The following is a 25,721-nucleotide window of genomic DNA, read 5'->3' on the forward strand; positions in this document are numbered from 1 at the left end:
GGGTGTGCACTGACTTCAGATGCAGATGGGATGATGCTCTCTTATCAGCAAGCAAGCCTCTCTCTCTTACTTCTTTTTTGCTCTCTCACACCATCTGGTGGTCGAGATGGCAGCCTACAGGTGCAGCCTTCCGTTTTCTCGGCCCAGCTATTGCGGGCTGGGTTGGGCCTAAAATAATTTCTCAGACACTTGCCTTTTACCTAGAGAAGAATTCTAAATACAGGCCCAAACACGCATGCTGTGTGATAAACTTTATTTACAAAGTGAGGAAAATACACAGGCTCATTAGGGCTTTGTTAAGGGAGAGTAGCTCAACAGAAGGGAATTATCACACCCTGCCCTGCTTGTCCTGAGTCCACGAGGAAGAGAGGGCGAGCTTCCACTCTTCTAGCTTTTTTTGAGTTTTAGAGAAACGGAAGTATTTGCTTGGTCCCACTCCCAAATCCCCCGTAAAAGGAAGTACTTCCTGGGGCGGGGGGGGGGGGGTTCCCTGATTGACAGATAGTGAACATGGTAACACAGAGTGAAGGGGGGGGGGGCTTCCAACTCATGAACTTAAAATTATCTAAGCTTTCCCACACCACAGCCATCTGGGAGAATTGTGTCTGTGAGTAATAGCAGCTAACTTCCAGGCCTAATTTGTGTTCTCCTGGGTTGGGGTACGTGCGCATTACTAAACTCATCACCATAACTCCAGTTGGGCAGACCTGGAACTGTAGATCGGGATCTGCTTCCCTGGACCACATGGGCTGAGAACTGGGGACGGCTCTTTCCAGAGATAAAAATCAGGGGCTGCGGCAAAATGGACAGGACGGGAAAGATAGCAGGTATCCCCTGCTTCCTTGGCCCAGTCTCTCCTGGATGTCCCGCTTGTGAGTGACCTACACTCCTTCTCCTGTCCATGATTCCAGGTATTCTCTTGTGGGTCACACCCCTGAAGATCAACACCTGCGCTTCCTCCACAGCAGGCACCCGACTGTAGTCTTGCAGAAGAGCCAGACCCTGTGGGATAAGGAACATTGTATGCCTTGAAGTTTGCGGTGATTTTTTTTTTTTTTTTTTGACAGGCAGAGTGGACAGTGAGAGAGAGAGACAGAGAGAAAGGTCTTCCTTTGCCGTTGGTTCACCCTCCAATGGCCGCCGCGCCCGGCGCGCTGCGGCCGGCACACCGCGCTGATCCGATGGCAGGAGCCAGGAGCCAGGTGCTTTTCCTGGTCTCCCATGGGGTGCAGGGCCCAAGCACCTGGGCCATCCTCCACTGCACTCCCTGGCCACAGCAGAGAGCTGGCGTGGAAGAGGGGCAACCGGGACAGAATCCGGCGCCCCGACCGGGACTAGAACCCGGTGTGCCGGCGCCGCAAGGCAGAGGATTAGCCTAGTGAGCCGCAGCGCCAGCCCTGATTTGTTACCCAATAAGATAACTAGCAAGCCATGAGCTGCCCTCGCCTTTCCTCCAGTGTCTCCCCTCCCCCAAGGGTAGAGGAGGCTTTGGGCTCCTGTAGGAAATAACCAGCAACCCCAGAGCAGTCTGTTCTGAGTTGTCCCGTCTTAGGGATGAATTTAATGCGGGGCCCTTGGCAGCATTCTGTGTGGGGACAGGTGTTGGTCCTAGCAATCAGGGTGCTGCTTAGGATGCTTGCATCTCACTTTGGAGTTCCTGAATGAAGCCCCAACTCCACTCCTGCACTCCCAGTTCCAGCGTCCTGGTCCTGCTAGTGCAGACCCTGGGAGGCAGCAGGGGATGGATCAAGGGACTGGGTTTCTGCCTCCCACGCCGGAGATCTGTACTGAGTTTCCAGCTCCTGGCTGTGAAAGCCAGGGGTCATTGTGGGCATTTGGAGAATGAGCCAGTGAATGGGAGCTCACTCTCTCTCTCTCTCTGCCTCAAATAAGTAAACAAAAATTTGAAAGAAAAAAAATTTCATATGGTCATACCACAGTGCCACCATCATTAAAAAAAGAAAAAAGAAGGCCGGCGCTGTGGCTTGCTAGGCTAATCCTCCGCCTGCGGCGCTGGTACCCCAGATTCTAGTCCCAGTTGGGGTGCCGGTTCTAGGCCTGGCTGCTCCTCTTCCAGTCCAGCTCTCTGTGATGGCCTGGGAAAGCAGTGGAAGATGGCCCAAGTCCTTGGGTCCCTACACCCATGTGGGAGACCAGGAAGGAGCACCTGGCTCCTGGCTTCAGATTGGCACAACTCCGGCCATTGTGGCCATTTTGGGGGTGAACCAACGGAAGGAAGGCCTTTCTCTCTGTCTCACTGTCTAATTCTGCCTGTCAAAAAAAAAAAAAAAAAAAAAAAGACTTCTCTGTTGACTTTTGAATACCCTCATACACTACAGTCACTGGAGTGACAATAGTGGTTGTGTAGTTCTTGCCTTGTAATTGTGTGTGATATCTAGAAATTTATGCTTAATTACAAAATTAATTCACAAACCATTTTTGTTTATATCAACACATTTGGGAGCAAGTTAATTGACCCTTTAACTGTCTTCCTCCAGTCACTCATTCACTCATCCCTCTCCTTTCTTTGAGTTGAAGCCGTCATGCTGGCACTGTGGCACAGCAGGTTAAAGCCCTGGCCTGAAGCACCAGCATCCCATATGGGCACCGTTCTGGTCCTGGCTGTTCCTCTTCCAATCCAGCTCTCTGCTATGGCCTGGGAAGTCAGTAGAAGATGGCCCAAGACCTTGGGCCCCTGCACCCACATGGGAGACCCAGAGGAGGCTCCTGACTCCTGCCTTCAGGTGGATGCAGCTCCGGCCGTTGTGGCCAATTGGGGAGTGAACCATCAGATGGTTCTCTCTCTGTGTAACTCTGACTTTCAAATAAATAAATAAATCTTAAAAAAAAAAAAGATGAAGCCATCATGATAAATTTGGCATTGTTTCTTCCCCATTTTTTCCTATGCATTTAAAGTGGATTTAACAAATACACTTACTGAAGTATATAGTATCTTTGGTTTTCTTATAAAAGGGACCATGGTACACATTGTACTGGACAGTACATTTTGGCTTATTTCCAGGTGAGTGATGAAGAGCTACTTTTTTTTTTTTTAAACTGCTGCCTGTTACTGCATGGGGAAGATAGGCCGCAGCGTACTCTTATTGGTGAACATTTATCCTGCCTTTAACTTTTCCGTAATCCTAACGAAGCTGCCATAAATCTTTAGAAAACTTAATTTGGCATTTACCTGAGTAAGGAAGTTCTCGTTCATTAGCTGGGCAGTGCTCAGAAGTAGAAGGGCTTCACGGTGCTCTGCCCACCAGCCTGAGCCACAAGCTTCTGTGGACCAAACCCGGGAGCCCAGGGAAGCAGTCCCAGACGGCCCTGCCGTGAGGCAGCTGCCTTGTCTGTGTGTGGTCTGATCAGCTGGCTGCTGGGACTGGCTGAAGCTCAGCTGTTTGTGTGACTGGTGCAAACCTGACTAATTTTTTGCACAAAATACACTCCTAAGTTAGGTTTTGGTTTGCTTCGGTACTTAGGTTGCAGTTTGTTGTGTGAGAACTCCAAGTGCAGACGCAGCTGCAGGCTAGTGGCTTCCTGCTTGTTTCCTGGAACACCCTGAATGGAGAACACCTGAGTGGCCCAGGATGCACTTGTGGGGGCGTGTCCACCAGGGTGCCGAGATATGCGCCGGATTTCACGGGCCCCCACATGGGGTCACATCAGCATTTATCGTCAGACTTCTAATTTTGCCAATCTGATGGGTGAGAGTATCTATTTCACCGTTTTAGTGTGAATTTTCCCAATGGCTATTGATCTTGGATGCTGTTACACATAACCTCAGTCATCTATAGTTACTTCTGTGAATTTCCTCTTTTTTTATATTTATTTTTGCACCATTATCAGATTGTGGACATTTGTTACATATCCTGGGTAAAAGTTTTTGCTCTGTAATAGATCCTGCTAGTATGTGCTCCCACTCAGTGCTTATCACACAGCTGGTCTTTAGCTTTCTGACTTTTCAGGTTTCTATGAGCTATGGGAGAAGTGCTTTCCTACCAACAAGGGCTAATCTGGGTATTTTAACCATACTTTTATTATGTTGGTTTTATACGTATTTCATACCTCAACACATTATTTTCTTGTCTGAGTAGTTTATGGAAAGATGCAATTTTTCCCCATTTGCTGAATCCAACCCCCGCTGTTTGAGAGTCAGTCATTATCCACTAAGTTCCCAAAAATACACAGGTCAGTTTTCAGATTCGATTCTATTTCATCAATCTGTACATTCCTGGGACAACACTGCATTGCTTAATTATTATATCTTTTCACAGTATCATGAAAATTGGGTGGGGCAAGCCCCACTTCTTGTTCTCTTCCAAAAATGTATCTTGTTTATTCTTTCATGCTTATTCTTCCACTTGGGCTTCTGGGGCAGCATGGTAAGGTCTTTGAAAAACTTCATGGGGATGTGAAATTGAAGTCTATTAAATCTGAAGATTAATTTGCAAATATGGACTCTGTAATCTTGAACCGTATTTTTTATTTATCTTTCCCACAAGGAAATTCTGCATTTATGGCTAGGTTTTTTCTGGGTGTTTTATACTTCTCTGTTGCTGCTGAGATAAACATTTTTATCTGTTTAACTTTCAAGCTGACTGACGGCTTCACTACAGTTTCTGTCTCTGTTCTGTCTCCACTCTGGAAGGCTCAGCTGCTCTGCTTCCTGCTTCTAAATCCTAAGAGGGCAAATCTGGTTGCTTACAGTACCAGGCACCTTCATACTTCTGTTTTTTTTTTTTTAAAGGTATTTAGGCTTTTTTAAAATTTATTTTTAACTTTTGGGTGAACATATAATACTTGAACATGTTTAAGGGGCACAATGCAACTTTCAATAGATATACACATAGCTTAACCTGACTATACCAAGTAATCAGTTTTTCCACTTCCTCTTCTTTTCATTTGAGGTCTACTGGCTAATCTGCTGTGGTTCTTTTTAAAATTTTCTTCTGTAGTTCTTTTTTTTTTTTAATTTATTTGACAGGTAGAGTTATAGACATTGAGAGAGAGAGACAGAGAGAAAGGTCTTCCTTCCATTGGTTCACTCCCCAAATGGCCACCACAGCCGGCACTGCGCCGATCTGAAGCCAGGAGCCAGGTGCTTCTTCCTGGTCTCCCATGCCGGTGCAAGGGCCCAAGCACTTGGGCCATCCTCCACTGCCCTCCTGGGCCACAGCAGAGAGCTGGACTGGAAGACGAGCAACCAGGACTAGAATCCGGCGCCCATATGGGATCCCAGCACCGCAAGTGGAGGATTAAACAACTGAGCCATGGCGCCGGCCCCTTCTGTGGTTCTTTATACAGAATGTTAGCCATGAGCCAGTCAGTCCACTGTGCTGTAAAATATCAGAACCTATTATATTCACCCAACAGAATTTTAGTACTAATTATACAACCTCCAGCTACCTTCCTTCTCTTCCCCATCATGGCCTCCAGCAATCACTATTTTAAATTCAGATCAAATATATATTACTATTATTATTATTATTTTTAATTTTCAGATATGACAGAGAACCTACAGTATCTGCTTTTTTTGTGTATGGCTTATTTTTTAAATATTTATTTATTTATTTGAAAGGCAGATTACAAAGATAGAGAGGAGAGACAGAGAGATCTTCCATTCTGCTGGTTCACCACCCAAATGGCCACAACCGGCCAGGGATGGGCAAGCCAGGAGCCAGGAGCCAGGAGCTTCTGCCAGGTCTCCCACGTAGGTGCAGGGGCCCACCACCTGTGTTGGGAATTTTTGCTTCAAGGATATCAATCTATGGTTTTCTCTTGTGTGTGTATGTGTGTGTGTGTGTTCTTTCCTGGATTTAAAATCAGGATAATGCTGTTCTTATAGGATGAGTTTGGAAGGGTTCCCTGTCTTTCAATTTCTTTGGGCTAATTAAGAATACTTTGTGTTAGTTCTTCCTTAAATGTTTGGCAGAGGGGCTGGCATTGTGGCGTAGTGGATAAAGCTGCTGCCTACAATGCTGGCATCCTGTATGGGTACACTGGTTCATGTCCTGGCTTTTCTACTTCCCATCCAGCTCCCTGCTAATGGTCTGGGAAAAGCAGAGGAAGATGGCCCAAGTGTTTGACCCTTGCCACCCACATTGAATATAATGTTCTGTAATGTCTGTTAGGCCTATTTTGTCTGTGGTATTTTTGACTATATGATCTGTCCATTGATGATAGTAGAGTGTCCCTAAGTCCCCCATTATTATTGTATTGGAACTTCTCTCTTCCTTTAGATCTAATAATGTTTGTTTTATAAAACTTTGTGCTCCAGCATTAGGTGAGTATACATTATAAGGGTCATGTATTCTTTTTGACTTGATCCTTTGGTCATTATATAGTGACCATCTTTGTCTCTTTATAGCTTCTGTCTTATTGTCTATTTTGCCTGATAAGTTATTTGAGTTTATTGGAGTGAGAGTGTGTGTGGCTCAGCAGCTTAAACTGCCGCTTGCGACACCTGCATCTGACATTGCAGTCCCTGACTTGAGTCCTAGCTACTCTACTTCCGGTCCAGCTTCCTGCTAATGCAATCCTAGGGTGCAGTAAGTGATGGCTGCAGTAGTTGGGCCCCTGCCACTCACGCCTGGAACCTGGATGGAGTGCTGGACTCCTGGCTTCACTATCTACTTGGGAAGTGAACAAGAAGATGGAGCATCTCTCTCTGCCTTTCAAACAAAATTAAAATAGATAAATAAAAGAAATTTAAAGAGTTTCAAGCATGCAAAACAGGGCAGAAGATAGCATCTCATTCGTAAAACTTACTAAGAACCTTAACATATGTGTTAGTACATCCAGTAGATGGTGGACTGAGTAAGCGAATATACAGCAAACTGTCAGCAGTCATCTTCTCTGGGATTGTGGGAAACTTTCAGTTTTGAAATAATGTTCTTTTTTTCCCAAAAATAATGCTTTTTGTAATTTAAAAATTGATTAAATTCAAGGGTATATTGAAAAGTTCATGGAAAATAGAATTAAAAGATACACTTACTTTGAGGAAAAACATTTTGAATTCCTTGCATACAAGAGCTCTTAAAAATGTTCATGGAAAATATGTATCATGAAAAACTATGCCTGGAGCATGGATTGCATTCTTTTTGCACCAAAGTGAGCCTTTTTTTGGTTAAATATTTATTTTAGGGGCTGGCACTATGGCATAGTGGGCTAAGCCTCCTATTGCTTCACCAGTATCCCATATGGGCGCTGGTCATGTTCCAGCTGCGCCTCTTCTGATCCAGCTCTCTGCTATGGCCTGGGAAAGTAGTATAAGATGTCCCAAGTCCTTGGACTCATGCACTTGTATAGGGGACCTGGAAGAAGCTCCTGGCTCCTGGATTTGGATGGGTTTAACTCCAGCTGTTGGGGCCATTTGGGGAGTGAACCAGTGTATGGAAGATCTCTCTCTCTCTCTGTCTCTATCTCTTTCTATAACTCTGTCTTTCAAATAAATACAGTGAGCTGGATGGAAAGTGGAAGTGGAGCAGCTGGGACTTGAACTGGCACCCATATGGGATGGCAGCATTGTAGGCAGCAGCTTAACCCATCATACCACAATGCTGGTCCTGTGAGCCTACCTTTTCATTCCATTTCCATAAGGTTTTTGAAGTACCTTATATCTTATATTTTGTAAACAGGTTTGTTGAAGGATAATTGTCATTAAATAAGCTGGGCATAATTTAAATGTGCCACTTGAAAATCACATTTGAGGTAATGAACATTCTGAACATTTTCATCACCTCCAAAGGTTTTTGTGCTCCTCTGCGACTCAGTTTCTCCATTCTGTCTCCACTCAAGTCAAGCACTCGTCTGCACTCTGTCACCGCTTACTAGCTTGCATTGTCTAGATTTATTGGCTGTCTGACTTCTTTCACTCAGCAACATTACTTTCAGATTCGTCAGTGAGGTTTTGCCATTATTTTGTTCTTTTTTTGTGGCTGAATAGTATTGTATAGAATACCAGAGTTACTGTTGAATAGTATTTCTTTTTTTTTTTTTTTTTTTTTTATCTTTTATTTAATGAATATAAATTACCAAAGTACGTCTCATGGGTTACAATGGCTTTCCCCCCCATACCGTCCCTCCCACCCACCACCCTCCCCTTTCCCACTCCCTCTCCCCTTCCATTCACATCAAGATTCATTTTCGATTATCTTAGTATACAGAAGATCAGCTTAGTATACCTTAAGTAAGGATTTCAACAGTTTGTTCCCACACGGAAACATAAAGTGAAAAATAATAGATGATTTTTTTTTAAATGATGATGAAATCAGATCAGACCTATTGTCATGTTTAATCCCAGTGAGAGTCAAGTTGGGAATTGATAGTTTCTTTTCTTTTCTTTTTTTTTTTTTAACAGAAGATCAGTTTAGTGTACATTAAGTAAAGATTTCTGTTGAATAGTATTTCATTGGGTAGATGGAGCCGAGTTTCTTTTCTTAAAGATATATTTTATTTATTTGAAAGTCAGAGTTACAGAGAGAGCCATCTTCCTTTCACTCTCCGGGTGACTTCAATTGCTAGGTCTTGCCAGGCTGAAGCCAGGAGCCGGGAACTCCATCAAGGCCTCCCAAGTGGGTGGCAGGAGATCAAGTACTTGAGCCATTTTCCACTGCTCTCCCAGGCACATCATCAGGGAGCTGGATCGAAAGTGGAGCAGCCAGGACTTGAGCTGGCATCCACATGAGATGCTTGCATATCAGACAATGGCTTAATCCACTATGCCACAATGCTGGTCTCAGCCAGAGTCATTGTTGACTAGTATCCCAGTTTGCTTAGAGCTTAGCTCTTGATGGATGTTTTTGGTTGTTTCCAGCTTTTGGTTATTACGAATGGTTATTTACTGTTGCTTCCACATGTAAATCTTTGTGTGGTCATATCTTCTCAGTTTTCTTTAGTAAATACCTAAGAATGTCCTGACTAGGTCCCCCAAAAGGTAGTTGTTTCGTTGTTTTAAACACTCTCCAAGCTGTTTCTCAAAGTGGTTGTGCCATTTTACATCCCTGTCAGTAGGTGTATGAGAGCTCCAGTTGCATTGCCTCGATAGTTACATCTGGCATATTCAACTTTTAAATCAGGGTGTACTTCCTTGTTTTGACTCCCAGCATTTATTTTTGTTTTTTATTTTGACCGCATTTTGTAACATCCTGATTGCTTTGAATAGAACAACATAATTATTTATCATTAGTGGTATTGGTACACTTTGATCAATGTTCTTGGAAACTTAAAATATGCAATGCAGGGTGGGAATCCGGCCTTGCAGCTCAGGCACCGGCTGGATGCCCACATCCCACTTTGCAGTGCTTTGGTTTGAGTTCCAGCGCTGCTCCCAGTTCCAGCTTCCTGATAGTAGGCATCCTGGGAGGCAACAAGTGGTGTCTCAAGTGGTTCAGTTCCTGCTACCCGTGTGGGAGACCTGGATTAGTTCCGTGGCTTGGCCCAGTCCTAGCCATTGTGGGCATTTGCAGAGTGAACCCCCAGATGGGAGTTCTTTGTCTTTCTCCATCTCTGAAATTAAAACAAAAACACAAGCACCTATCTTCAAAATAAACAGAATTTATTAAAAATTAAATATATATTATTTCTATGCATCTAACAGTACTCATTTTTTCCTTTTGTCTTCTTCTTGCTGAAGTTATTTTCAACAATATCCATTTTTTCTTTTATATCTACATTGATGGGTTTATCTATTGATTATTTTTTGCTCATGTAAATCTTTTAGTCTGCTTATTTTATTTCTTGGCCAACCTGTGAATGAAAGGAAAAGGAAAGCAACAGAGATGCACAGTAAGAGCAGTCAAGACAGGCCCGAGGGGAAGAGACTGAGCAGCTGGGAGAGGGGTCAGGCGGCTTGGTGCACTGACTGTTAGTGTTGGAGCACACAGGAGCCCGAGCTCTTCAGGGGGTAACAGTAATCATCTGACGAACAGGGCCTGCTCATCACGGAGGCTCAAACACCAAGTCAATTATGACCTGCTATCTTATCATGGGAGGTTGTAAGATGCGTGTTTGTGTGTGGAGGGGTGGGGTGGGTAGATCTTCCAAAAATCTATGCATGCTCAGGGATTTACATTGCCAATAAAATTGTGTGATACCACAATCTCAAATATTTCAAATTACATTGTAAGTTTGAAGAAATTATATTAAAATGCTGGCCGAGTTTATCTGTGCATGGTGGGTCAATGATCAATGATTATTTTTTTCTTATTTTACCATCTGTAGAAATAGCATATATTACTTCTGTAATTAACAAGTACAAGGGAAAATACCTAGTGTTCAGCAAAAGCATATTAGAGAGGTATCTACAGTTACACACACACACACACACACACACACCCCATGCATATGTCTATTTGGTAAAATGACTGAAAGAAAACATGACTAAAATATTAACAATGTTTTTCTCATGATGGGAAGATTATGGGTGATTCACTTCAACAAAGAACGTGTATTTTATCACGAGAAACAAAGAGTACCAGTTAACGGTGCCTGGTTCCCATTGCCTTCAGGATACAATCTAATCGTTTTCCTGCTGCCTTCACACTTCTCCCCTTTGTGTTGGCCCTGCCTGCTCTCTCAGCTCCTCCCCAGACCACCCTGCACTGAGCAGCTGGTTCTCCTCTACTAACAGTTGTGGTGCTGTGATGGCTATCGGTGGACTCAATGTTTCCAACCAGAATACTAACTTCTTAGCCCTACTTGTTTAGCAAAGGACTTTCCATCAGCACCCGGATACCTTGATCCCAGCTGCTCTACTGCCATTCACTTTGGGAACCAATCCCTGAAGGTAGCATCGGCTCCCACAGGCAAAGGACTTGGTCCCCCGCGAGACTACCCTCACTTCACGCACCAGCCACACTCTGATCAACAGACTGAGGCTCACAGGGATGAGATGCAAAACTTGGGACAGCCTTGTACTTGTAGTCACCGTTTCCTATAAAAACACACGTTAGACCCACCTAGATGACGAGACTCACAGCAAGGTCTGGGAGGGTGGCAGGCACGGGGCTTCCCTGCCCTCTCCCTGTGGAGTGTCTGTGTCACTCCCCCTGTACACGGATTGTTGTTCACTGAGCAGGAAGTCCCATGAAGCGTGGGGGCCTGAGTATTCACTGGGGTTCTGTTGCCAAGGCAATGATTGTGATGGGGCTGAGAACACATTACACCAAAATATGGCACTCTGACCCACTGATCATTTTAAGCTGAAGGAATCTGAGAAAACCGCAGGAGCAGGGATTTCTCTTGACCTTCTTCCATCCCTTCCTCTGGAAGTCGTCATAAAGCCTAGGAGGGACTTTCTCGCCTTTCCTGAGTCAGGTCATGAGAGCCCCCATATCCAGAGGAAAGGAACAGCCTACCCTGAAGACAAAGATCTGAACAAACAGGCCTTGCTGTTTCCCCAAGTTCATTGCCTTTTGCACAGCTTTCCATATTTCATTAAACCTACTATAACAAAAACACTGAGGTTTAACCACTCCTTTGAGCTTTCATTAACTCATGAATACCTATGTCACATAGCATTTATTAAATAAATGTGCATGCTTTTTCTCCTATTTATACGTCTCTGCTCATTTGATTTGGAGACCCATCTGGACACTCTCAGGGTGAGCAAGTCCTTTTCTCCCTCATAATTGATCAGGTCATTGACCAAATGACTTCAGCTTCACTGCCCTACAGGCTGAGAGAGTCAGTTTGACACCGTGTGGTTTAGAGCATCGATTTTCTAACTATGAAATTTGTCTTTCTGGTGAGTAACCTGTTTTTTTTTTTTTAATATTTGTTTTATTTATTTGAAAGGGGGAGTACAGAAAAGATGAAGAAGCAGAGAAAAAGAGATCTTCCATCTGGATGATTCACTCCCCAAACGGCCACAATGGTCAGGGCTGGGCCAGGCTGAAGCCAGGAGCCTGGAACACCATCTAGGTCTCCCATGTGGGTGGCAGGGGCCCAAGCACTTGGGTTATCTTCTGCTGCCTTCCCAGGTGCATTAGCAGGGAGCTGGGTGGGAAATGGAGCAGCCAGGACAAGAACTGGTGTTCACAGGGATCTGGCGTCACAGGCAGTGGTTTAACTTGCTTCACCACAACATCGGCCCTGAGTAGCCCCATCTGTAGTCATCTTGTCAGCACAAACTCAGACACGATCCCAGGGACTCATGAGTAAGAAAGATATTCCCACCTCTGAAGATGGCCCAAGGGTTTTGGAAGATCCATTTCAGGAGCCAGGGGCAAAAAAGACCAAACATATTGTTTATTATTGTTTATTATGCATAAGTTCAGATCCTCCCCACCTCTTGTCCTCCTCAGCGGCCCCTGGTCCCAGTCAGATTCCACCTCTCTCTTGCACACACCAGTGCTTCGCACTCCCCACGTTCTACTATTCATTGCCCTAGTCATGCACACACCCTTCTTCTCTAAGTAACAAGCTGCTTGGAGCAGAATGCATGATTTATCAAGCTCTCCAGCCCCCCCTTGCCCACACAGTGGCCCTGGGCTTTGTTTTTAAGGGAGTTAATTAGGAGTCTTCATTTCCTGCAGAAGGCTTCTGCTGCTTTCAAATCCATGTCACCACCTTTTGTGCTGACTTATTCTGTTCTAGTGACGCCGTGAGCAGTAACCAAAACCATTGCCGTCATCTTCTGGGGACTCCCTGTGGATGGTTTTAAAAATCATACTTCATTGACTATGAAGTTAGATATGCAGTCAAATGTTTTTAACCAACGTGGCAGAAGCAGTTCTTTTGTTCCTTTTGAAGGGAACAGCTTCACAAACGGCATCACTGTTTTGAGCTTTCTCTTAATTCTCCAATCTCAAGTAGGCTATCATTTAAGTGTCTTGGATGAATTCTTAGATTTCTCGCAACGAATCACTAGTTTTGCTGTTTTTGTTGTTTATAAAAGGATGTTCTATATAGAGCACGGCCATTCCACGATCAATTCTTTATTTCCTCTCACTGAAAGTCTGATAAGGTTCTGCTTCTTAAATGATAATAAATTTGGACTCAATGGAGTCTCCAGGGAAACCACATTCCTTCTGTAGCTCTCCTAATTGTGTGTGGGGTGATTTGAAGGTGCAGGATTACAAATGGTTTAGTAAGAAGAATGCTAACGTGGAGGGAAGAATTTTGGATTCTGATCCTCAGTTCTATGTAGCTTTATAATCTCAAGGCTCAAATCAGCATATAGTTTTTGAACAACCCATATTATGCTGAGTCCTATGCTAGCCCTCGGAAATACAATTGTAAGCAAGGCAGACTTAGCAGCTTGGAGTCTTGTGAAGCTGACAAACAATGAAAATAACTAAAGGTAAAAGTGCAATATTCAACAGTGTTAACTGGCACTCATAACAGGACCCTGCCCTAGCCTTCTGGGCTGTGGAAAGTGCATGAGTTCCTGGAAAACTGCCCTTTTAGCATTCACTTCTCTTTCTTTTTAGAAGAGCATCCTGATTTTTGTTTAGGCAGCCATCTCTTTTCCACTCCCATTATAAGTTGTCCTGGGCCAGAAAAGCAGATCAGGGACTGACAGTGGCTATGAGATTTCTTTTACCACAATTTATAGGGAAGTCATAGGCCAACCATGGAAAATACGCCCTGGATCTCGCATGCGGAGCCTTCCTTATTGAGTGGTGCCTGCCTGGATGGAAGTTTCCACTCAGAAGTGGGGAATGAAGAGCCCACCCAAGCAGGGGGCCCTGGAGGTGGCTCTTAACTTCACGTGGAAAAAAGCAAAACATCGAGAACTCCTCACAAGTTCTACACAAGAAGGGTAACAGTAGAGACTACTCCTATGCAGCACACAGACGATAAACTCCTGGGAATGAAAACCATGAGTCGCTGGTATGTGATCACGAAGTCACAAGAGACTGCAGTCTGGAAAGTGTGTGTGAGGCTGTGGGGAAGCAGGTTCTCAAACATCAGTGGTGGGAGGGTAGTTGGTGTTTGTCTCAAGGAGGGCCGCTTGGCTGCGCTGAGAGTCATGAATGGTATACATTATCTTGTCCCCAGCAATTCCAATTCTAGGATTTTTTCTACAGCAATGTTAGTATGAATGAGTATGAATATATGTGTGTACATATGTGTGAGGGTACATTGAAAATAAAATTAAAAGGTACATTTCATTGCAGTGGAAAAAATTTCTGAAACCCATGAATTTCTAAAAATTTATTTATTTGAAAGACAGGGTGACAGAGAAAGAGAGGGAGAATATAGAGATAGAGAGAGATTTTCCATCTGTTAGTTCACTCCCCAAATGGCTGCAATGGTTGCAGCTGGGCCAGGCCAAAGCCAGGATCCAGGAGCTTCTTGCAAGTCTTCCATGAGGGTGCAGGGACCCAAGCACTTGGGCCATGTTCTGCTGCTTTCCCAGTCACATCAGCAGGGAGGTGGATGGGAAGTGGAGCAGCGATGACTCAAACTGGTGCTCATACATGGGATGCTGACATTGTAGGCAGCAGCTTAACCCTCCGCCCCATAATGCTGGCTCTGTTTTTTTCTTAATAATTTTTTTCTGAACTTTATGAAGACCCCATGTGTGTGCATGCATGTGTGTGCAAACCCACTGATGGTTTTTCACTGCAGCCTTGCTTGTAGTAGCAGAAGATTAGAAATAATCCACATGTCCATCAATAGGGGCCAAAAAATTACATTATGATAGATCTATGCAATGGGTGCTTTATAGATATAAAAGGAATAAGAAAGCTTGTTATATATTGATAGATAACAATCTTTAAGCTGTATTGCTAAATGAAAAAAGTAAGGTAGAATAGGGTATAGATTATGGTTTCATTTGTTTTAAAAGGAGAGCAAAGAAAAAAATATGCATCTGTGTTTGCATCTCTGAAACAACAATAGGGAGTGAGAGTGGGGTTGAGAGGATTGGGGCACACATTTTGGTGTCTGAGTCATGGGACTGTATCATATATTCACAAAATTAAATTGAGATATCTATGTCCAATGGTGCCAAAGTTATAAAAATATGGAATTGTAATTTATATTTGCTCTACCACACACATTTTGGGTAGAGTCCATTTCAAACCATATATGTTCAGGCACACTGAGAGTCTTTCCAGAATTACTTTTGCTTCTTTTTAAAGATTTATTTATTTATTTGAAAAGCAGAATTAGAGAGAGAAAGAAAGAGAGAGACAGAAAGAAAGGCTGGGAGAAAGAGAATCTTCCATTCTCTTGTTTATTTCTCACATGGCTGCAATGGCTGGAGCTGGGCCCATTGGAAGCCAAGGGCTGGGAGTTTCTTCTACATCTCCCACAGGGGTGTGGGGGCCCAAGCACTTGGGCCATCTTCTGCTGTTTCCCCAGATGCATTGGCAGGGAGCTGGATTGGAAGTGAAGTAACCAAGACTTGAACTGGTGCCCATATGGGATGCTACTGCTGCTGCTGGACCCATTAGTTTCTTAAGAACAGTAGTAGCCACTGACTGGCTGCTTTTGTAGCACCTGTAGCAACATCCTTCCACTTTCCCAGAGGGAAGAATTGATGCCAATAAGCTTCTCTTTGAGTATGGACTGTCCAGTTGGAGACCATAAAAGGACTAGGAGTTGGTTTTGTATTGCGTAGCTCAGAGGTTAAGATTCTCTAAGATGCAGTGCTTGACACAACCTGATGGATAGGTATAAGGAAAAGCCAAGCTCAGACTTGGTTTCTCCTCTCTACCCTTGCAGCTTGCTTCTGATGCCAGCTATGTGTAGGGTTTCCTCATATATCAAGCAAACACTTCTTCCCCCTGGACATCAGCGAGTGTCCTCGGATTCAATTCATCTTGACACTACCCACCAGCTTGAGGTCTCAGTGCCATAGACTGCTCCCACTGCCACACTAACATCTGATACCAGCCACAAGCCCCAGGGTTTTTTTGAACCTGTGCTTTTGACCAACTGGCCGTTAACCAGGGTTCTCACAACCTCATGCTTAGATTTGGTTAATTTCCTGGTGCTGTTCACAGAACTAAGGGAATCACTTGTGTTTACAATGAATCCATCACAAAGACTATAACAGGATACAGATGAGCACCAGCTAGGAGGGCTGCGTAGTGCAAGGCTGGGGCAAGCGGCATGAGGCTTCCATGCCTTCTCTAGGCACGCTACTTTGCTACCAGAAGTGCTCTGAATCCTGTCCATTTAGGGTCTTATGGAGGCTCCATTATGTAGGCATGATTGATGATATCATGGGCAGCCTAGCCTTCAATCCCTTCCCCTTGTCAGAGATCGGGGGTGGAGCTGAAAGTGCCAACTCTCTCATCCTGCCCTGGCTTTTGTGGAGGGGATACACCCCATTCCAAGACCATCCAAGATCCTCCAGCTGCCTGTCAGTGCACTAGCATGTGAGGGTACATCAACAAGTTTATGCAAAATGGTTTTTAATGACAATTTTATTTTGGTGCAAAACATTTTGAAATCCATGTATAGGTTTTTCATTACACATGTATTCCATAAACCTTTTGAAGTCCCCCTGTACCAAAAAACAAAACAAAACAAAACAAAAAACAAAAAACAAAACAAAAAAAACCACCAAAAAACTCTTGCTTTGGAGATTCCAGGGTTTCTAGAAGTTGTATTCCAGGAAGCTGGGACAAAGGCCAGATATATTTTTTACAATATCATACCCACACTCAGAGTCTTCTGCTATTTCCCATTCTATTCCTGCTGCCTGGGAGGAACTCACTGTCATTTGTCCCTGTGTTTTGGGGCAAGTTAAAAGAGCTCGTCCACCGTGAAGAAAGGGAGACATTCCTGGGTTTTCTTTCCAGATCACTTTCATTCAAGGTGGGCATCCATTTTCATTTCTAGTTCCTATGTTCAAGGCATAAGAAGTGAACTGGAATGGCTGTAGGGGCAGGGAGCCTTGGGGGAATGCGCTGAGTGAGACAGCAGGTAGGGTGGAAGGGACCCTGCCTCTGGGAAGGAGAGTCCTACTCCGCAAACCTGCCGATAGTGCAAGTGCAAACCATGCCCAGTGGTGGCCTGATCTTGGCACTGTTCAAGAGCTGTCCAACTTAAGGTTCTTTGATGAAATTATTGGATTTTTGAGACTCTGAGTACACTAAGCTAAACTAACATATAGGCAGATCTGACCTACAGTTTCCTGTCTTGATTTTAGTCAACTCCTCATCCTTGACAGAACTTGCAAATCCTATCATAATTTCTATGTTTAAATAGCCTTTGGTGTGAAATCCTCTAAGATATTTTTCAGGGCTGAATATATTATGTATATTCTTTTGCTGTTGTCCTTAAGATAACTTTTTAAATTTTAAAGAGAGAGAATTTTTTAAATAGAAACAATATTGCCTTCACTTTAATAAGGTATGTGACCTTATGATTTAAGCATTGATGCATTTTTCAAAAGGATGTGACTTTCCTAAAAATGTACACCTAGCTAGGATTTATTTATTTATTTATTTTAAGTTTTTATTTAACGAATACATATTTCATAGGTACAGCTTTAGCAATATAGTGGTTCTTCTCCCCATATCCGCCCTCCCACCCTCAACTTCCACCCTACCTCCTACTCCTTCTCCCATCCGTTCTTCATTAAGATTCATTTTTGCTTATCTTTATATAAAGAAGACCAACTCTATACTAAGTAAAGATTTAGACAGTTACTAGCAAGAACTTAGAAACTTTCAAAAGAAAAGTGCTCATAAAAGAGGAAAAAAGAGCAGACATACCAGGATGCCCATTGGGCCCAAGCTGGTCACCGTCATCTCTCTGTGTCCACAGGGGTTATAGGCCCCAACACAGACACCAAAATTCCTGGATGTTCAAGGCTCTTATTAAATCATGTGGCATCTGCATAGAACTTTCACTTGTAATCCCCTACACTTTGGTACTTATAACGCCAGCTACAATATGTAAGTGCTATGTAAATCGTTCCTATGCTGTATGCTGCTCAGGAAAGAACGTTTAGTGAGGATGCAGTTTTTCCCTAATTTTTGGATCCATGGAAGTGGAAATTGTGACTCTGGAAGGCTGACTGTAAGTCAAATAAAGTGTAAGAATCAGATGTCTCTGTGGAGGTGTCTGGGCAACAACTACCTTTTCTATGATAATCTCAGCTAAGAATTGTATAGACCCTAAAGTATTTGTGCTTCATCTCATATCTTTTGACATGTGGGTAAAATCACATTAGAGAGGGCAATGGGAGATGAACTACTGAAATCATTTAGGGCAACTTACCCATTTCACAGCCATGGAAAACAGGGTCCTGCTGTGGCTTGGATGTGGCTTCTCCTCCAAGGGTTCATGTGTGGGAACTTGGTCCGCAATGTGGCTGTGCTAAGTGGTGATGGGGCCTTTAAAAGGCAGAGCCTCGTCGGGTCATTAGGCACTAATGCTGGGGGTGTGCCCTTAGAAGGAACTAGCACAGTTCACAGGGACCCCAGTCTTGTTCTGGCTTCCTGCCTTGTCATCTTCCTGTTGGATGGGCTCCCTGTCTGCTGCATCTGCCGCAAATTCTTCACCAGAGTCCAGCAGAACCTGGCACCTGCCTTTGAACCTCCAAAGCTGTGAGCTAAAGAAACCTCTTTTCTTTATAAGAAAGGTATTTCATTATGATAATGGAAGATAGACTAATACAGGTCCTGAATTGAAAAACATGTTTATCATAATGGTACAGTGCAGTGCTAGGATTAGGGCAAGGATTAGAGCAGAACCCAGGTCTCCTGGCCCCTAAGTCAGTACCCACATCTATGTTCAGATAAGACATAGCACATGGCATCAAAATTTTGGGGAAACTGTTGACTGAGATATCAAAGTTAGTTTCTTGACGATGATGTCACTGGTATTTTGTCTGAGTTTTTTTTTTTTTTTTTTTTGATATAAACTAAAGATGGTGGAGTCTCCTAATTCTTGTTGGAATGGAATAATAAGAAGACATATCAGTTCTGGCAATTCTCCATCATCCCGGCCTTGTAAACCACTTAACAGAAAACAGATATGTTTATAAGAATGATGTCAGGGTTCCTTAATCAAAATGATTTTCACTTACAGCCCTTCTTGTGCCCAGAATGGATTTCTTGTCATTCTTTGGGTTTGTGCCACGCTGTCACAATGCCCTTGGTGAATGCACACACAGAACTGAACTGAATAACTTTAAGGGCACTGTGACATGAGAGAGAAGCTGAAATTAGCTTACAAGCACTGTGTAGTGATGCTGGTCAAGGACCTTCTTTGTTCCGGAAAATTGCTAGTTTCACATGGGAAAGTCAAACGGAATGATACGTAGAAGGATAAACATCTTACTCATTAAAGTTCATGAGTCTCCTCAGTGTGCTCGATATAATAAGGAACAAAGCCTTGGAGAATACAGCAAATAAACCATGACTGTGTTCAGAGGCAACTGAGAGTGGGAAGTTGGGGTGTAGCTTTCTTTACTGGATGTGGGCAGCTATTTTCCTCTTGGGTCTGTCTTTCCATCTCTCAAGGTTGCTCTCCCATCTGCAAAATGATGCATTTTTTTTGTTTAAAGATTTATTTTATTTCTTTGAAATAGTTACAGAGAGAAGTAGAGCCAGAGAGAGAGAGAGAGGACTTTCATTCCACTAGTTCACTCTCCAAATGACCACAATGGCCAGGGCTGAGCTGATCCGAAGCCAGTAGCCAGGAGCTTCTTCCTGGTCTTCCACATGAGTGCAGGGGCCCAAGGAGTTGGACCATCTTCCACTGCTTTCCCAGGCCATAGCAGAGAGCTGGATTGGAAGTGGAGCAGCCAGGACTCAAATGGGTGCCCATATGGGATCCCGGTGCTGCAAGCTGGGGTTTTAATCCACTGTGCCACAGTACTGGCCCCAAAATGGTGCATCTTAATACCATCAGCTACTACAAAATAGAGTCATAGGATTCAAACTGTATACCTAAACGTTTCTCAGTGTATAAATTCTAGTCTGATTGATTTGCCCCTTGCTCCCCACTGGGGGACCTCACCAGTGGTGCACTGTCACCAGTAGCTGTTGCCTGTAGTATTGCCAGACACCTTCCCATGCCATGGCGAACTGGCAATTCCAACATAGAACATGAGATGCCGTACACTGAGTAATGGCTTCCAAAGATATACAGGAGTCTTACTTTATATCATGAAAGGGACTTTGAAGATAGGACCAAGTTAGAGATCTTTAGACAGGGGGACAACACCAGAAGAGTAAGCAGGAACCTAAATAAAATTAGAAATATTCCTCTAAAAGGGAGGCAGAGAAATATTTGATTAGACAGAAGAAGGTAATGTGACAAGTTAAGCAAAATGATATGCCATCTTTTTAAAAAACTGACACATAAAAATCATACATATTTATGGGGTTCCAAGTGATGTTTGGATCCAAATTGATATTGCATTATGTTCAAATCAAGGTGCATATGTATCTCATCAAATGTTCACAATGGTTCTTATGTTTAAAATATTTTAAGCTGGGGCCGGCACTGTGGCACAGTAGGTTAATCCTCCACCTGCGGCACCGGCATCCCACATGGGCACCGGTTCTAGGCCTGCCTGCTCCTCTTCCAATCCAGCTCTCTGCGATGGCCTGGTAAAACAGTAGAAGATGGCCCAAGTCTTTGGGTCCCTGCACCCATGTGGGAGACCAGGAAGAAGCACCTGGCTCCTGGCTTCAGACTGCACAACTCTGACCATTGCAGCCATTTGGGGAGTGAACCAAGCAGAAGGAAGACCTTTCTCTCTGTCTCTGCCTCTCACTGTCTGTAACTGCCTTTCAAATAAATAAATAAAATCTTTAAAAATATATTTAAGCTGTCAAAAGAACTTTCTTCTATTTTTAAAAAGTTATTTATTTATCTGAAATGCAGAGTTATGGTGTGTGTGTGGGGGGGGGGAAGTGGGGAGGAGAGAGAGCAAGAAAGTGGGGGAGGGAGGGAGAGAGAGATATTTTCCATCTGCTGGTTCAGGCCCCAAATGGCCACAAAGGCTTGGAGCTGAGCCTGGCTGAAGCTAGAAGCCTGCAACGCCATCCACATCTGTCACATGGGTGGCAGGGCCCAGATATTTGTGTCATCTTCCACTGCCTTCCAAAGGCAGGAAGCTGGATTGGAAGTCGAGCATCTGAGACTCAAACAGGCACTCATATGGGATGTTAGCATCACAGGAAGTGGCTTAAGCAATTGTGCTGCAATGCCAAGCCCATCTTCTAGATTTTTTGAAGTACATAGCACATTATCATTCTCTATATTCACACTGTTGTCCAATAGAACACCTAAATTATTTCTCATATTATAAGTACCACTTAGTACCCAGTGATCAACTCTTCTGCATCCTTCCCCCTTCTACTCTCCCCAGCCTCTGGCAACCACTGTTCAGCTTTCAAGTTCTTTGAGGTCAGTGCTTATAGAGTCCACAGAGGAAGGAGATCATGTGGCATTTATCTTTAGGTGCTTGGATTATTTCCTTTAACATAATGACCCTTTGGTTCCATTCCTGTTGTCATATCTTTTTTTTATGACTGAATAGTATCCCATGTTCTTTTTTTGTTTTATATAATTTTATATAATTTTAATTGTGATTAAATGATTAAAATGAAAACCTAGCATATTGGAAGTACAGGATGCATGAGGGTGTAGAGGAAAAACTAATTGGTCTTTGTAGACAAAGGAGTCTTATGCGTTTAATGTGGGCCACAAAGTTGAATAAGTTATCAACTCTTGTCCTTAAAGAAATAGCTAGTAAAAAGGAAGTATTAGGGCTTCATATGAACAGTTACATAATGAAACGAAGAACTAAAAGTGCCTCTAATAAAGATATACCTAAGGCGCTTTTTATGTTAATTTAATTTTCCTCCTTTAAGATTTAAGTTACACATGTTTCATGTAATTCACATATAAAGATTTGGGAACATAGTGATACTTTCTACCCCACCCTCCCTCCCAAGCATGCTCCAACCCTTCTTTCTCCTCCCTCTCCCATTCCTACTTTCAATTTTTATAAAAATCTATTTTCAGATTATTTAATGATCATAAAGTTAACCCTACACTAAGTAAAAGAGTTCAACAAATAGTATGAAGGAGAAAACACTGTTCCTCAACAGAAGGGACGAGGGCTGTAAACAATCATCATCTCAAAACATCCTCTTCACTCCAACACCTTGCATTTTAGGTACTCTATTAGTTACCTTGGATTAGGGAAAACATATGATATCTGTCTTTTGGGGATTGGCTTATTTCACTAAGTATAATAGCTTCTAGCTGTGTCCATTTTGTTGCCAAAGGCAGAATTTCATTTTTTTAATAGCTGAGTAGTACTTCATAGTGTATATGTTAGGTAAGAAGTCAGACATGAGCTTATGTGTGTGTGACAGGCCTAAAGAGAAGACGTCTATGTCCAGCATATGCATCTGCATCTCAAAGTCATCCCAGTATCTGCATCCTGCCCTGCCCCCTCCTACCCTATAACCTGCCAGGTGGGGGTCCCTGCCCCTTCTGCCTGGCAGTCTTCCACAATCTCCCAGATGCAGCCCAGTATCTGCATTTCAAACACCTTGCTCCGGATCCCAATTCTCCAGGGGGTCCTGCTCACCCTTCCTCTAAACTCAAGATGGCATCAGCTAGCCTTCCTCCTGTCTGATACCTTCAGGGGAAAACTCAAATAGAAGTTTTTCTATTTACATCCAAAAAGCCCTTTGTTCCAAGAGGAGCAGAGGTGGGGAAGCAAGACCCATCTCCTTAAAAACCCCTGGCCTCAACCAGACTGTGCACTCAGCCCTCTGCCTCTATGCTGAGTCGCCCGCCTGGCCTGGTCAGGTGTAATCTCTCCACTCAACCATGTAACCTCGCTGCCCCCCGCCACCCCCAGTTCGAGTGACTGGGCACTCTCTCTCAGGTCCTGTCTGGAGAGGTTCCCATCCGTTTTTACGGATGTCCCTTCCCTAATAAACTTTGCTACTTCTACTTTCCACTACACTGTCTCATGCCTGAATTATTTCTTGTGCGAAGACAAGAACCCTGCCATTCACCGGTAACATTTCCATACAAATTTTAGTATCATTTTTTCTAGGTCTGTGAAGAATGTCATTGGCATTTTGATTGGGATCAAATCTGTAAATTGATTTTGGTACTGTGGACATTTTGATGACATTGATTCTTCCAATCCATGAACATGGAAATTTTTTCCATTTTTTAATGTCTTCTATTTCTTTCCTCACTGTTTTGTAATTTTCATCATAGAGATCTTTGCCATCCTTGGTTTAATTTATTCCAAGGTATTTAATTCTTTTTGGAGCTATTGTGAATGAGACTTATCTTAAAAGTTCTTTCTCAGCCATGGCATTATTTGTGTATACAAAGGCTATTGACTTTTCTGTGTTGATTTTATCTCTTTCTACTTTACCAAACTCTTTTATGAGTTCCAATAGTCTCTTAGTGGAGTCTTTTGTATCCCCTATGTATAGAATCACATCATCTGCAAGTAGGGATAGTTTCACTTCCTCCTTTCCAATTTGTTTCCTTTTGATTTCTTTTTCTTGCTTAATGGCTCTGGCTAAAACTTTCAGGACTGTATTGAACAGCAGTGGTGACAGTGGACATCCTTGTCTTGTTCCAGAGTTCAGTGTGAATGCTTCCAGCTTTTCCCCATTCAATAGGATGTTGGCTGTGTGTTGGTCATAGATTGCCTTGATTGTGTTGAGGAATGTTCCTTCTATACCCAATTTGCTTAAGGTTTTCATCATGGAAAAATGTTGTATTTTATCAAATGTTTTGTCTACACCTATTGAGATAACCGTAAGGTTTTTGTTTTTCAGTTTGTTAGTGGGATCTATCACATTTATTGGTTTGTGAATGTTGAAACATCCCTGCATACCAGGGATAAATCCCACTTGGTCTGGGCATTGTTCCCTAATCTGCCATGTTGGAATCAACTTCTATTTTCTATACATACCATATTTTCTTTATCCATTCATCAGATGATGGACATGTGGGTTCTTTCTATTCCTTGGCTAAAGCGTTGGGGGGGGCGGGCGGTGCAGATTGCTCACTGACAGAGTGATGTAATTTCCTTTGGCCATGTACCAGTACTGGTGGTGTGGTATCATATGGTCGTTCTGTTTTCAGTTTTTTTGAGGTTGCTGCTTTCCCTAATGGCTGTACCAATTTATATTCACAACAAAAGTATGGAAGAATTCCCTTTCCTCCTTGTGTGGTTTTTCAGATGAGGAGACAGGACACGGGAGCATCCATTCTAAGAGCATGCCACTGCATAGCTATGCACTCTCACTTTTATTTAGAGGGTACCAGTAAGTCTACAAGCCAGCAGGCAAGGTTATACATCAACTTAAGACTTTGGGAAAAGGAATTCAGTCTGGTGGTCTAAAATAGGGATTAGAGCTGCATTGCAAATCCCAGTTAGATGCTGCTGCAAATTTACAAATTCCTGGAAAACACTCCAGGTACCAATTCATGTCCATTAGCCCCCTGCTGCTCCTGCTGCCACATTCCCTTGGGGCAGGCTTGCCCATCCCCTGGCCTGTTTTGGTATGAGCAGAAACTGCTGCAGTGCTGCTAATTTTAGGGGGGTGTGCCCCCCAGAGGCACTTATGCAGCATTCTCTACACTCCTTACTAACAATTGTTATCTTTTTTTGTACTAGTCGTAACTGGAGCACAGCGATACTTCACTGTGGATTTGATTTGCATTTCCCTTATGATTTGTGATGCTGAACATTGTATCATATACTGTTGGTCACTTGTCTGTCTTCTGTGGAGAAATGTCTATGTAATTTTAGTTCTTACTTTTAATCAAATTGTTATTCCTTGCATATTTTGGTTATTAATCCTTTGTTGGGTGAGAGACATGCGAATATTTTCTTCCACCCATTAAATTGTTTCTTCATTCTGTTGACTGTTGGCTTTGCTGTGCAGAAGCTTTTCAGTTTGATGTCACCCCATTTGTCTATTTTTGCTTTTGTTTTCTGTGCTTTTGGGGTCTTATCCAAAAAAAAAATCTTGCTCATTCAATGTTCTGCCATTTTCCTTGATCCTTTATTCTAGTAGTTTCATAGGTTTGGGTCTAATATTTAATTTTTAATTAATTCTTTTTTATAACTTTAAAAATGTATATAAAGGTAACAAATTTTACGTGCTTCAAGCATACAGTTTTAAAAATGTGATGATACTTCCCAACCTACCCCTCCTCCCACCTTCACTTCTACCTTTCCTACTACTTACTTTCTTATTTTCCTTTTAATTTTTTAAAAAATATTGTATTTATTTATTTGATAGGTGGAGTTATAGACAGGGAGAGGGAGAGACAGAGAATAATGTCTTCCATTTGCTGGTTCACTCCCTAAATGGCCACAATGGCCGAATCTGGTATGATCTGAAGCCAGGAGCCAGGAGCCTCCTCTGGGTCTCCCACATAGGTTCAGGGGCCCAAAGACTGGAGCCATTTTCCCACTGCTTTACCAGCCATAACAGAGAGCTGGATCAGAAGAGGAGCAGCTGGGACTAGAACCGAAACCCATATGGGATGCCGGTACTGCAGGTGGAGGATTAACCTTTTGTATCATAGCACTGACCCCTCTTTTTAATTTTTTAAAAGATGTATTTATTTATTTGAAAGTCAGAGTAATACACACAGAGACAGAGGAGAAGGAGAGAGAGAGAGAGAGAGAGAGAGAGAGAGAGAGAAAGAGAAAGAGAGAGAGGTCTTCTGTCTGATGGTTCACTCTCCAGAAGGCCGATCCGAAGCCAGGGGCCAGGAGCCTACTCCAG

General features: G+C 43.1%; 1 long non-coding RNA gene across 1 annotated transcript; it reads right to left on the minus strand.

Moving 5' to 3' along the window:
- Window positions 1–9,538: 9,538 nt before the first annotated feature.
- On the minus strand, window positions 9,539–11,107 carry LOC127483134 (uncharacterized). The gene is made up of 2 exons (XR_007909083.1): window positions 10,962–11,107; window positions 9,539–9,750 (listed from the first exon to the last, which is right to left on the minus strand). It is a non-coding gene; the product is annotated as an uncharacterized lncRNA (long non-coding RNA).
- Window positions 11,108–25,721: the final 14,614 nt, after the last annotated feature.

Source organism: Oryctolagus cuniculus, chromosome 8, assembly GCF_964237555.1.
Source record: "Oryctolagus cuniculus chromosome 8, mOryCun1.1, whole genome shotgun sequence".
In the NCBI taxonomy this organism is placed as follows: Eukaryota; Metazoa; Chordata; class Mammalia; order Lagomorpha; family Leporidae; genus Oryctolagus; species Oryctolagus cuniculus.